This window comes from Delphinapterus leucas, chromosome 8 (genome assembly GCF_059928025.1).
Source record: "Delphinapterus leucas isolate spDelLeu-1000000601 "Yukka" chromosome 8, BTC_Dleu_Yukka2, whole genome shotgun sequence".
Classification (NCBI taxonomy): Eukaryota; Metazoa; Chordata; class Mammalia; order Artiodactyla; family Monodontidae; genus Delphinapterus; species Delphinapterus leucas.
Genome location: NC_143136.1, coordinates 67540594 through 67555328, shown reverse-complemented (window position 1 = coordinate 67555328; position 14735 = coordinate 67540594).

Here is a 14735-nt window from a genome sequence, read left to right as displayed (position 1 = left end):
TTTAAAGAAGGAAAAAAAACTTTTATTTACTACTGCTTTATAGTCAGACAAGTCAGACTGACAACAAAAATTCACTGAGCAGCGAAAGATTTCCCTCCAAGCTTTTGTTTTTGTTTGTGTTCTTATTTTACACTGGTTCTTCCCATACATAATAATATCCTGGCAGCAATTCAACTGATAATAGCCTCTTGGCATTAAAACAATTTCTGGAAAACATTTCAGTTTTGTTAAATTTTTACAACCTATCATATTATGGGACCTGGACCAAGGCTAATTTTTGTGGTTGAAGACTTTGTAGTAGCAATTTTCCCTGATTGGCTTCATATAGTAAATAATAATAATAATAATAAAAAGTTTTTCCAAGGATCCCTGAAAATTTGATCTGGATGGAATAGCGGCTGATCCACCCCTTCATTTTAAAGATAAGGATACAAAGACCTAGTGAGATTAAATGATTTGCCCAAGTCATGAGATCTGTTACCAGAGAGGTGGGAATAAAACTCAAGCTCTTTGGCATTCACTGTTCCCTCCTCTTCACTGTGTTTGAGCTTTTTTCATTATGGTGCCATTCTGGCACTCACAGTGAAAATCCAACTAACATTAGCCCTAATGCCTAGGAAGCTGTAATCCAAAACTTGAGACCAAATGGATAACATGAAAATCATCATAGTTGAATTTATGATGACATATACTTTTCAGTTTACAACTTACAATCTTCAATCAAATCTATCACCTCATTTTATCCTCAAAAGAATGCTCTACAAATTATGTAATAGAAAACATTGCATAAATATGAATAGATAACATTTAAATACTCCAGTGTGCTCTCTGGAAGATGGTCAGGAAAGAAAAGTCACTGTGGTTTCTTACATGTATGAATTAGAAGATGCTCCTACTACATATGCTAGATGCCACTAAACTGGTTTTATGATCAACCTATACATATATATAAAGGTTAAAATTACATATATATATATTTGTATACATATATGTAGAGAGGTGTGTATGTATGTATGTTTTTTATAAATATATACATGTAATTTCTATTTTTATTTTTGTAGTCATATTTGGAATCCACTAATGCTCTTTGCTATATTCCATGTGTCAGCAAAGACGAAAGCCATCTCAGGGCTCTGGAAATGGCAGAGAGTGAATAATTAAGATCAGGCATCAAGACATTGACATGTCATTCACTGGTAACACGGAGGGACGGGATGCCAATAGTACTTTCTAAATATGCCACCAAGGGAGGGATTTCCTAGATCCTTAATAAAATTGGCCCCCATACATAATGGATACTACCAGCTAGTACCTGCTTTCCACTGCCTAGCTTATGTCAAAATTATGAAGGGAAAAAAGAAGAAAAAGGTATCGCCCATTTGCTTATGGAGTATACAACTGTCTATTTTGTGAAATTTGAATGGAGTGAGGGAGGGCCTCTGGCCAAAAGTATATCTCTCAATACCTGTCATACTGCCTGAAATCCCACCATTATCAACTCAATCCTTTGTGTCTTGAATCTTTTTCAGGCCTTAAGCAAACCCATTAAAATGCATATACTTTAAAAAGTGACACAATCTTCTCACAGATTAGGCCCTTAATTAATGGGACCCAGGATAAACCAGGGATGAGGAGAATGATAGTAGAGGGGTTTTTTAAATAATACAACACAAATATACTTCCAGATATGAAAATGTGCCTGGGGCCATTATACATATCAGAATGTTGAGTGGGACTTTTCTATTTGGGCATTAGGGTCCACAGTTGAATATAACAAAAAATGCTCAAACTGTAAAGGGAATCACCAGCAATTGGGGCCAGGCAGCCTGTTCCCAGGACTGCAGGAGTTTGGTATCTTTAACAAATCACTGGAACCTGGCTTTGGGTAGGGGACCCAGAGCAGATCCCTTATAAAATTCTAAGCCTGTTTATACTTGCCGGTGGGGGGAAGGTCCTAATCATGTTTTGAATATATCTGAGTCCCTGTCTGAGATCCTGGATACCTACCTACAAGTAGGGCTGGGTACACAATGATGTATACCCCTTATTGTTTTTCCTCATCAAAGCCAAATGTCGTGATAGGCTTACCACCAAGGAAGACCTCATTCTAATGGACCTAATATAATTAATGCTTAGATTCCTAAAATCTACAAGGTTGAACTAATATGTGAGAGATTAGATGACAGACAATTAAATCACTTTGTATGACATGAAAAAGAAAAGGCAGAAAAAGTGCTATGATAACTCCCTGAGGAGGGATGGCAGCAATGTGATCATGAGAACATGAGACCACCAGCCATCCCACACTACCCTGCATGCCCGGACGAGCCAAGACTGAGTGTCCCTATATTTTATTGCATCTGTTCATCTGACCAGTGGTAAATGGGGAGGAAAAAGTCATCCAGATCCTCTGTAGGAAACCCTACTCATGACTGGATAAAACCTTGACTGAGTTTGAGAACACCTCACAAGAGAAAGAAGGAGAGCGTAAAGAAAATCCAAAATGCAATGGAACCTAATACATACTCTTCCTGACAAAACCCCCAGCCAGACCAAACTGTGACGCACCCTGGGAAACAGCAGCTCGTTTGAAGAAAAGATGTTATACGACCCCCAATGGGACAGTACTGCCATCAGGGACAGATTCTACAAACCTAGACAGACAGAGTAGGGAAAGGCTCTATTCACTCACTGGAATTTCCTGGCGCTTCCATAAGCGTCTATAAACACAAGTCTAAGGGGTATATGCTGTTCCAATATATTTTGGTATAAAAGTTTTAACCAGGAGAGTCTTAAAATAAAAGTACTGGAGGGAAAGCTCTGAGTCTGCTGAAGAAGGCGAGGCCATTCTGAAAGCCAGCATCTAACTGCAGAGGGGGGCTTGAATCCCCCGAAACCATTCAAATAGTCTGTTTCACTGATATAATTATTAAATCATTGATTAGTGTGCTGAGTTGTCTTTATTACAGGTGAAATAGCCACTGCCAGCTGTTTCTGTGGTAAGTTCCTCAGCTAGACAAAAGCTGGCATTGTGCCCAGATGTAGCCAGGGAGCCCCACTGATTCAAAGTGGTTTTTCTTTCCTCCAGTGAGTACTTCCCCCTGTCATTACATGGTTTCCCTGTGCTCTCATCATTACAACAATAGAATCCATAAAACCAAACACAGAAACAAAGGGATAACTTACTGGCAACTAATGAAACACAGAAAGACTGTTCAAGCAGTGTAAATGTGAAAAGGCTTTGAACCCGTTTAAACAATCTGCTTGTATTCCATCGCCCCGCGGTAAACACAGGCGTGCAGGCAAGTGTCTCAGCTTCGTAAAAATGACAAAATCTTTGCCTTAAAGGTCTGCTCACTTGTTGCTCCACTTCTCAAACACTTTCTGGAGTGCTCGTTTGCTTTTTGACTACTTGTCCAAATTCTACCCATTTATCAAGGCTGGCTTATCTCCCAGCTTTTCTAAGAAAATTTCCCTGAACATGCAGACTCTGCTTTCTTTTCTTTTCTTCTCTTTTCATTCTTCAGTAATTGAGGTGTGTGCCACTCATTTGGCCAGCAGGTGCCAGGGCAAGTATGGGAAATTTCGAGAATCCATGCTACATCACAAAAGACCAAGGCACTTCCCTCTGATCCCAGATGCACACTCAGAAACTTTCTCAATCAACAGTCCACTTAGTCCCATCACTTGCTTAGCATGAGCAGGTGAGATGAAACCTGTTTGCCATGCCTGGTGCTGAGGAAACAGGACAAGCCTTGGCATCAGATGAACCAGGATTCAAACCCTAGATCAAAAGTTTATTAGATGTGTAACCATGGCTTTTGTGTTTCTTTTTTTAATCCCCTGAGACTCAGTGTTTTAATCCATAGAATAGAAATGATACGATCTTTTTTCAGTGTGTGCCATGCCCAGTACCTGACATAGGGTGGCATTAAGCACCTAAAGTGTGAACATTACACATTACACAAAGTCCTCTCTCCCTCCCCATCCCTGCCCCCCAAGGGCACTCATTATCATGCACCACTAATCAGGTCTTCTCTCTCCAAGAAAACTGTAAGTTCCTTGAGGACAGGGCTACAGAGGTTCTCTATGCTAAGACTAAAACTGTATACATAGACTCTAAACTTTTTGGCTTTTCTCCTAAAATAGTTCGTATAGACTGGAAGAAATATAGGTATTTTATGAATGAAAATAGGGGATTAATGAGCTAACACTTTCAGGTAGCTGATTTCAGCATTATGATCATTCTCTATAGATTCTATGATATGAAAACATGATGGAATAAAATGAAGTCCTGCCCATTTTTGGCCCAGATACATAACAGCCTTAATAATATGCTTGCAGATTCCTGTCTGGGGGTATTCTGACACATTCTTTTAGTGTCTTCACAGGATCTGCTCAATTTGGGAGAGGAGCATCCTGGTTTGGTCCGGCACAGTGTGACAAGTGGCAAGTAAAGAACACATCTACCTCTTAGTTCGATGCATGCAGCCAAACTGTGTTTGAGAACCATTTTGAAAGAGGAGTAGAGTTAACACAGATATCATGCTATTCTTGAGAGAAGAACTTACCTATCGTGAATACGAAATTGCACTTTTAACCAGGACTAGCAGGATTTTTTAATGCTTCCATGCCCTACTCCCACAATGCATCACTAAATAGGCAGGTTACTATACATGGTCTAAAATATATTAGAGACCCATTTCTTTAACTCATACATCTCCATTCCTTCTCTATGTTGAAATACAGCTTGTGATGCAAATAAAAATCAAATATTCCAAGTTAAAGTCCCCTTTGTTTCTACACATAGTAAATGCAAAACCTCTAGTCACTGAGAAATAGATTAAGTAATCATAGAATCACAGAACTTTCAGCACTGGAAGGGACCTTAGAGATCATCTAGTCCAACCCCCTCATTTTAACAGATGAGGAGACTGATGTCAGTAGAGGATTATAGCCTCAGGGGTAAAACAGAGTTCATTAACTAATCTTAGAAAGGACCTGTTTTTGTTGTTAGAATAAATGATTAAATGATTCCAATTTCATGCCACCTCCTTTATTCAGAAAGTTTATCATTCGCCTTCTCCTTCTGTCCATGTAACCATGACAATTGCTGGGAATAATATAGCTATCAGTATAAAAATAGCCTCATTAGCATCAACAAGGAGCTCACCAATCAGCTTGGACCTATTAAAGGGCTGATAACCACCTTCCCTGCCTCACACTTAGCCACACACTCTCCTCCCTTAGAACGGCTCTTTCCTCTTCTGAGACTGTCTGTCACAGTTTGACAGCTGGGGTTTACAAGTGGAATCCTACCTGAGAAAGCCCTGTTCTCAAGCAGGCTCAGTTGGATCTTGTCCTGGGATTTCTGGCCTGCCTCTGCTTTCAAGAATGTCTAAAGCAAAAGTGAACATTTTCCTTCTGTGATATGGCAGAGGATGGAGAAATATTAGCTATAATTTAGGAATGGACACATTCATTAGCAGGAATCCTTTAGAAAGGGTTTGTGTTTATTTTAGGTTCTTCCTTTGATTCTTCCACTGCCACTCCCCACCCCACCATGAGCAATTTGATGATTTGTGCCAATTTCGATAGGTTTGTACGCAACAGAAAACAGTCTGTCAAGGTATTTTCATCTCACACACACACCGCCCCCCCACCCAAAAAAAGCACAAACCAAATAAAAATTAAAAATAGGAAACAAAACTATCAAAGGGTAGAGAGAGGCATTAGATCCATTTTAAATCACTGGCTAAATTCACCTTGGCTAAATTTCACTGAAAGAGAAAATTAAACTGAATTGTCTACTTGAGCAACAGGGAAGGAGGAGACTGATGGAATGGTGCTCAGCAAACTGCTTTGAGAATTAAAAGGTTACAAAATATAACACAGCTTTAAAAATATCAATAGATGGACAGTCCAGAAATAGATCCATGCATATATATGATCAATTGATTTTTGAACAAGGTGCAAAGGCAATCTGGTGCAGAAAGAATAGTGTTCTCAACAAAAGTACTGAGACAACTGAATATTCATATCCAAAAAGATGAGCATTGATCCAGATCTTTCACCATATAAATATTTTTACTCAAAATGCATCATGGACCTAAATGTAAAACCTAAACCCAAAAATCTTCCAGAAGGAAGCAGAGGAAAAATTCTGTAGCCTTGACCTAGGCAAAAATCCATGAACCACGAACGGTAAAACTGATAAATTGGACTTCATCAAAATTAAGAACATTCCTTCAAAGACATCACCAAGAGAATAAAAAAAGCAGCCACAGCCGGGAGAAAATATTTGCAAATCACATTTCTGTTACAGGATTTGTATCCAAAGTATGTGTGTGTGTGTGTGTGTGTGTGTGTGTGTGTGTGTATATAATTCTCAAAATTCAATAATAAGAAAACAATCTAATATAAGAGGGGAGCAAAATATCTGCATAGTCACTTCACCAAAGAGGATATAAGGATGTCAAAGAAGCACATGACAGTCATTAGGTAAATTGAAATCACAATAAGATGCCACTATATCACTCATGGCTAAAATTAAAAAGGCCAAGCTTACTCGGTGTTGGTGAAGCTATGGAGCAGCTAGAACTCTCATACACCAATAGAGAGAATATGAAATGGCACAACCTCTTTGGCAAACAGTTCAACAAAAGTGAAATATACACTTATTGTATGATCTAGTCATTCCACTCCTATATATTTCCCCAAGAGAAATGAAAGCATATGTCCATACAGAGACTTGTTTTGATATTTGAATATTCACAGCAAATTTGTAATATCTGAAACCTGGAAACAGTCCAAATGTTTATCAACATTTATTACTGAATGGATAAATAAATCATGAAATATTTATAGAACGAAATACTACTCAGCAAGAAAACGGAATAAATTGTTAATACACACAACATGGATGCTGCTTATACAGAAAAGATGCCTTCGCTGAGGTCAAAATATTTACCCTGAAAATAAAATTCGAGATAATTACGCTGAGCGAAAGAAGCCAGATCAAAACGACAGCAAAAAATAAAGAGTACATACTGTATGAATCCATTTATATAAAATTAGAAAATGCAAACTAATCTATGGTGAAAGAAAGCATATCAGTGGTTTTCTAGGGATGGGAAGGAGGTTTGCTGCGGGTGAGGATGGGAGGATAAAAGAAGGGACTGCAAAAATGCACCAAGAAACTTTGGGGGGTGTTTATTATGTTTATTACTTTGTGGTGAAGGTTTCATGCGTGTAAATACAGGTCAAAACTTATCCAATTTTACAGTTGTATAAGATTTAGGAGTAATAAAAATAAATATACCATGGGCTAATTTATTGATATGATTCCTTTTGATGATTATAGAATGCTACTTTTGAGGACATGGGTCAAGGAGAAATAAAGTATGAGGTAAGCATGACTAAGGAATACAGTACTTAGCAAAAGAGCCATACAACATTGCCAGCCTAGGTATCTGAGTGCCCTTATTTCAACTTAATTTGGGAATCATTTTCTAGAGTACAGCTTCTGAAAGCAGCAATATTTCCAATTATTTCTTTTTTAAATTTATCCTCAGCACTTCAAGCACTACCCTCTACTGAGTACTTACTCTGTGCCTAGCATCTTACCAAGCACTTTACATGCATTTCCTCATTTAATTCTCCCAGTAGGTATTATTGTACCCATTTTACAGATGAGAAAAATTGGGTCTCCAAGAGTTAAATAACATGCTCAAAGTTATATAACCAGTAAATGTCAGGAAGAACTCAGATTCACAAGCAAATCTGACTGTAAAACCTCATGCCCTAAACTATTGCTACTTATTCAGAAGAAAGAAAGAATATGCTGAGTGTAAAAATAACACCACGTCCTTTTGACTTAATTAATCTATCCCCTTGAAGGGACTTCCCTGCTTAAGTACATGATCTCCTTTCATGCAGTTCAACAAAATGCATCATACTCCATAATCCTGAGTAGATTTTACTCTTCGGGGTATGGGGAGCCTAGGGAAAAGCCTGTCTCTCTCTGATAATATAATTTAAAGACCTTGAATCATGGATGAAGGTAAGTAAATACAAATATGTAAGATACAGAGATGAGACACAGAGCCACTAAAGGATGTAATATACTTCTGTGCAATCTGTTCACTGTACAAGTGCATGTAACTGAAGGGGCAAGTGAAGCTTTGCACCCAGACTTCATCCACCAAGCCTGGGCTTGTGCCCTCACTCAGGGCTTCACTGACAAAAGAAAGGACACTTTAAAAAAACATTTGCTCAAAGCTGTGATGTGAGCTAGCAGTGGCCTTGATGAACAGATTTCCTTTGTTTGTCTTTTGTTCTTTGACTATCTTCCAAACTCATGACATTACATTAACGCTCTTGGATTTTGCATTATTCATGTCAAATAATCTGCTAAATAATACATCCTAGAAGGCACGACCCGAGCCAAGGCAACTCACATAAAAAAGAAAAAAATAATAGCATAAATGATAAGTGAAATAAAGATTTTTAAAGAAATTTTATGGTATTTAATTAATCTACCAGTTTTACTAAGTTGCTTTCAAGTGAAATGGCTCTTTACCAGTGCCTTTTGAAAAGGTTAAAAGTGAATTCCCTGAGCTACAATCATTAGCATATAGATGTCTCTAAGTGTTAATTTCTGTTTTCACTGAATGAATGTAATTTAAAATGAGGCCCTTTCAAATCAGTTAACTTTGGCCATTTGAGAAAGATAAGAAAAATGGACTCTGAGCATGAAGCCCCAGCAGAACCTGCTTCTTCAGGATAAGTACTATATGCCACAGCCATGCACCACTTTGGGAAATTACAGGCCTGTTCAGAAAGAGAAAGAGGGTTTGAGGTGAGCAGGTTAAAAGGACCCCAAACATTTGCTTTCGATTTAGCTAATCATGGAAAGGAAATTGAAAATGAATGAAGAAATCAGTTTTGAAAAATATGGCAGTCATGTCCCTAGAGAAAAACCCAGTCATATTGTTGATGAAATCCAGCAGCAGCAACTTCTTCTTCCTGCACAGTGCTTGGCACACAGAGGTTACTCAACACACATCTGCTAAATTGTGTTATCATAAAGGGACATACATGTCTAACAGTGATCTCAAAGATCAAGTCCTTTATTTTACTCATGCTCCCTTTACAACCTCTACTTTTTATGGCAATAACCCTTTGAAAATATAAATCAGGTTCTGTCAATCGTGTACTTACACTTGAATAACTTCCCTTTACTCTTGCTAAGAGTCAAATTCAAACTCTTATGCACAGCCCATAAGACCCTACGTGATCTATCTTTGTGACCTCCTCTCACTCTCATCCCCACTAGGCTCAACTAGACTGGTTTCCCTGTCTTTCACACACACAGCCCTGTCCTACCTCAGGGGTCTTACTTTTGCCCCTCTCTAAGCTCTCCTATGAGCAGCTCCTGGTCATCCCCCAAGCCTCAGGTCAAATGTCACATGTTTAAGGAGGCCTCTCCTCATCAGCCTATCTAAAGTGACCCACCCCCAGTCCCCACGGTGGTTCTGCATCTCATCACTCTCCTGTCATTATACTTTCCAAATCTGACATTATAGTTCTTATTTAACGTCTGTCTTTCTCGCACAAATGTAAGGGCATTGTGAGAGCAGGGAGCCAGTCTCTCTTATTCACAGCAATATCCCTGGTGCCTAGAGCACTAGGCACAGTGCCTGTTCCTCTGCTGGAGATCAAAGAATATTTTCTGACTTAATAAGGGAATGGCAGACAGATGAATTTACCAGTCCCACTCTAGAGTTTTGTAATGGCATGGAAACCTAAAGATGCATAAAGCCCATTGCATACAGAGAACAGTTTAAATTAAAAAGCATATAGGCTCACTGCCTTCAGAGTGCTATTTTAAAAATCCAAGTATTACCTATATTCCCTCACAGCCCTTAGAACACAGTAGCACAACTGTATTTAACACATGGTGCTGACCTGTCTGCCACGCTCACACTAGACTTATCTATTTAGAGGAACACTCCCATACCCTAAATTGTAACATGTGACAGGAAAGAGATCACATTTAGCTCAACTTTGCATCCCACAGAGTGCCTTGCAAATAAATATACATTAGCCATTCAATTAGTCTCCACCTTCACCAGAATTCAGACATACTGCCATTTGGAGTCCTTCTCAAAACTGGCTTCAGGCACTTGCCAGAGCAAGGAGAAAAAGGCGATCGCCTAACAGATCTCTATGAGACTAGACTAGAACTAATCATTCACTCATTCTTCACTCAACAAATGCTACTGAACACCTACCTACGCACTGTGTTCTATACACTAAGCTAAGTGTTGGTTATACAGCGATAAACAAGGCAGATTAAGGTCTCTCTTGGAGCTTATAGTCTAATAGAGAAGAAATACCATACCCAAGTATAGACAAACTAACAAAATCCCATAATTCAAATTATGAAGAGTTTTATAAAGATATGAATTGGGCTAATGATACAGAATAGGCTGTAGTCAGGGTTTAAGGTGGCTGGGGAAGGCCTCTCTGAGATACCATTTAAATGGATACCTTCAAGAGAGGAGGGAACAGCTTGTATTGCAACCCTGACTTAGGAAAAGTCGGGGTGCACTGAGTAACTTAAAGAGGACCCTGGGTCTGGGAGCATACTTAGAAGCGGAGTGAATGACATTGCAAAGGGAAGCATGGTCTGGATCACAGAAGACCTCGTGCATCATAGCATGACTTCTAGTGCATTCATAGTACAAGAAACAATGGAAAGCCATTGAAGAGATTCAAACAGAAGCATTAAAGGCTATATACCCATTTTAAAAAGATTATTCTGGGGGCTATGTGGAGAATCAGTAGTCCCCTTTAACCACAGGGGATATATTCCAAGACCCTCAGTGAATGCCTGAAGCTGCAGATAGTACCGAACCCTATTTATACTGGGTTTCTTTTCCTGTACACACATACCTATGATAAAGCTTTTTTGTAAATTAGGCACAGTAAGAGATTAACAAATAATAAAATAGAACAATTACAACAATATACTGTAATAAAAGTTATGTGAATGTGGCCTCTCTCTCTCTCTCAAAATATCTTATTGTACAAATGTAATGCCTTTTTTCATCTTAACGAAGCACTCACACACTGTGGCTGTAACTTTTGCAGTTTAAGGTGAAACAGTAAAACTAGCATGAATTTCTCTTTCCTTTTTCATAATTTCATAGACAGAAGATTCGTTCTTACCGTAGGTCTTGGCAACCTCAGCATACAATTTTTTTCTTTCCTTATTAAGTCGAGAACTTGCTCCTTTTCACTTTACGGCTTGTCTTCGGCATCTCCGAATTACCAGCGTTGTTACCGTAGGTCTTAGCAACCTCAGCATACAATTTTTTTCTTTCCTTATTAAGTCAAGAACTTGCTCCTTTTCCCTTTACGGCTTGTCTTCGGCATATCCGAATTACCAGCGTCACTACTCTTGTGCTTTGGGGCCATGACTAGGTAAAATAAGAGTTACTTAAACCAAGCACTGTAACACCCCCACGGTCGATATAATAACCAGCTGCGTCACTGAGGGACTGACGTGCCGGATACGCCGGACAAAAGGAAGATTCACGTCTGGGGCGGGACCTAGCGGGAACATCGCGAGATTTCGTCACGCAAGCTCCTCAGAGTGCCGCTCAGTTTAAAACATATGAATCGTTTATTTCTGGAATTTAACTTTTAATATTTTTGGACCAGGATTGATCCTGGGTAACTGAAACCTCGGACAGCAAAACCACGGATAATGGGGGACTACTATAGATGGGTCATGGAGACTTATAAGTGCCGGACCTCATCCAATACACTCAGAAAACCCCACTGGGGGTTCCTCACTTTTCTGGGTATCTGATCACACCATGGTGTTCATCACAGCTTCAGAGTACACTGGGGCACTGATGTTGAGGATACTGGTGAGTACCTTGTGCTTTGACACTGGATCCGTAATGTGTTTTCTCATTAACAGCGTCATTCTTTTTAGAGAGGGTCATTCCTTTTTGGCTTGCTTTCTCACATGTTTGTTTGTTCATATAAGTTACAGTTTTATCACTGAAAGGTCATATTTTTAAAGGCAAAAACTTCAGAACTATGACTCTTACCTCCCACCGCAGTACTAAGCCAGCTCTCCCAAACCTTATTGACAAAGGTGATGCGTGGCCACATCTCAGCACACACAGACACACATACAGTCACACTAGGGGCGATGGATGAAGGGAAGCAAAAGTTTTGTAGTTTTGTTTTCCTTTTTTCTAGGGCAAAAGTAGAATAATACCTTGAAGGTCATGTAGCAACTCAGTGGCTCAGATCGCCCCTCTACAATAGGTCCTTCCCCCTGCTTCAATGAGCTATTTAAAGGACTCAGTTCTCTCTAGGTCCAGCCTTCCTTCAGTTCAGAAAACATCAGTGCATTAAAAAAACATATACATTCCCTGTGACCTAAATAATATCCTAGGTGGCCTGAGTTGATATATCAACTAAAATGACAAGTGCATTACCAGGAGGACCCTAAGCTGAAGAAAGCATAGCTAAGGGAGGGATACTTCTCTATGTTGAAGGTTAAGCTCCACAGTTCATGAAACAAGGGTGTCACTAGTCGGTAAATTCAGAATATAATCTGGTTCATTTGTGTCCCTCACAGCCCTATTTATGCAACAAATATGCATCTACAATTATGATAAACTTAGAGGCTACAAGTAATAATTTTTATAACAGCTAATATATATTGAGCAACAATGTGCTTAATGCACTTAATCCTTCTAATATAACATTATGATGAATCAACTATTATTATCCCCAATTTATAGATGATAAAAACTGAGCTCCAATAGGTTAAGGAATTTACCAAGGTCACATTTTAAGTGATAAACCTGGGATCAAATCCAGGTCTGTCCAGTGCCAGGTCCAAACTCTTAATACTATAAAATGCTGCTCATTGCCTTCAAGAAGATCACAGTAGGAGAGCCAAAACAAAATCTATGAATATGTACCACGGAAGATGCTATATATAGTGGTCTCTGTGGGAGCTCAGAAAAGAGATTTCCTGGACAGGAGAAGAGTATAAACAGTAAGTGAAGTATGAGATGAATCTGTGGTGCCAGTGTAACATACAGATTATAATATCCTGCCCTGGAGGTATATTGCCTGAGCTTTAATCTGATAATCTGACTTTGTGTTCTTGTTCAAGTTATTTAAGTTTTCAGTGTCTCAGTTTTCCCATTTGTCAAACGGGGGTGATAATATATGCTTTGTTAGGTCAATATGAGAGTTTAATGAGTAAAGTGATGTCATGTGCTTAGAACTTTGGCATATAGTAAGCATGTCATGAATGTTACTAATTCCTATTTTTTTTTACACTATTGTTTTTTAATTTGGCTGTGTCCGGTCTTAGTTGCGGCACTCGGGATCTTTCATTGCGGCATTCAGGCTTCTCTAGTTGCAGCACGTGGGCTTCTCTCTAGTTGTGGCATGTGCACTTGCAGTGGCGCATGGGCTTAGTTGCCCCACGGCATGTGGACTCTTAGTTCCCCGAGCAGGGATCGAACCCACATCCCCTGCATTGGAAGGCGGATTCTTAACCACTGGACCACCTAATTCCTATTTTTATCAAACTAGAAGTAGGAGGTTATCAGCATGAATTAGGTGGTGGAGGAAACAGCATTCTAAAGTAAGGGGATATTTGCAAAAGCCTATGAGCAAGAGAGTGCAACAGAGTCATAGCATTTTGAGGTATTCTGTAGTTTGTTGTTTAGGGCCTCCATGTGTACAGGAAGGAGGTCTCACTCATGACAGGAGAGGGAGTCATGCACCATGACACTAAAATGATCTTGCCTATAATTTTTGAATTAAAGAATAACTTGTACTTGGTGGTGTTGTTAGTAAATTGGAAGAATTTGACAAAATGGTAATGTAACCCCTTGCAGCTCTAATAATTACCATAGTCTACAATTTTTACAGTATCTATTATAAAGTTCTGGTGGAATTTATTTTTTGGGTCTTTTTAATCTAGCTAGCCACCTGGCATTCTTGTTACAGAATCCTTAATTAGCTGATGTAAATTCTTGACTTACGCTTAATATAAGTCACATTTAATATGGTCACTATGGTTTAGTAGTGACCATATCCTTGTAAATAGACAATTTTAAAATTTTGGTGACTTTTATATTTTGGTCAAATTTTTGACAGTTAAACTTTTCTCAGCCAAATATTGTTAATCTCGTTATGGTATCTTTTTTTAAACAAGTCTATGAAAAAATATAAATATTCTTCAGGTATAATAATAAAGAGAAATGCTAGGGACATAAAGTACTGACAATAGTTAACATCACACGGTAATGTTTATCTAGCAAATATGTGCAGTGTGCTTGACATTTCCCCTGGTATCAATTTATTTTATTTAGTTATTTTTTTTCACTAATGTTAGCACAAGTGCATTTAAGTAGTAAATTTGCTCTGTGCCTAAAATGTTCACATTCATAAAAACATATACATCTTGTTTTAATACCTTGTCAACACATTTATTAAAGATGGATCCAGAGCCCAGTATCCATTCAAAGGCCTGCTATTAGGGAAATCATTTGTTTCCAGCCAGTCCAATTGCTGCAAAAATAGGCATTGCCATTGTGCTGTAGATCACACAGCATTGTTATTTATAAAGTGCTGCTGTGGAACCGAGCAATGCCATCCATCAGTATCCAATCAGCAATGAA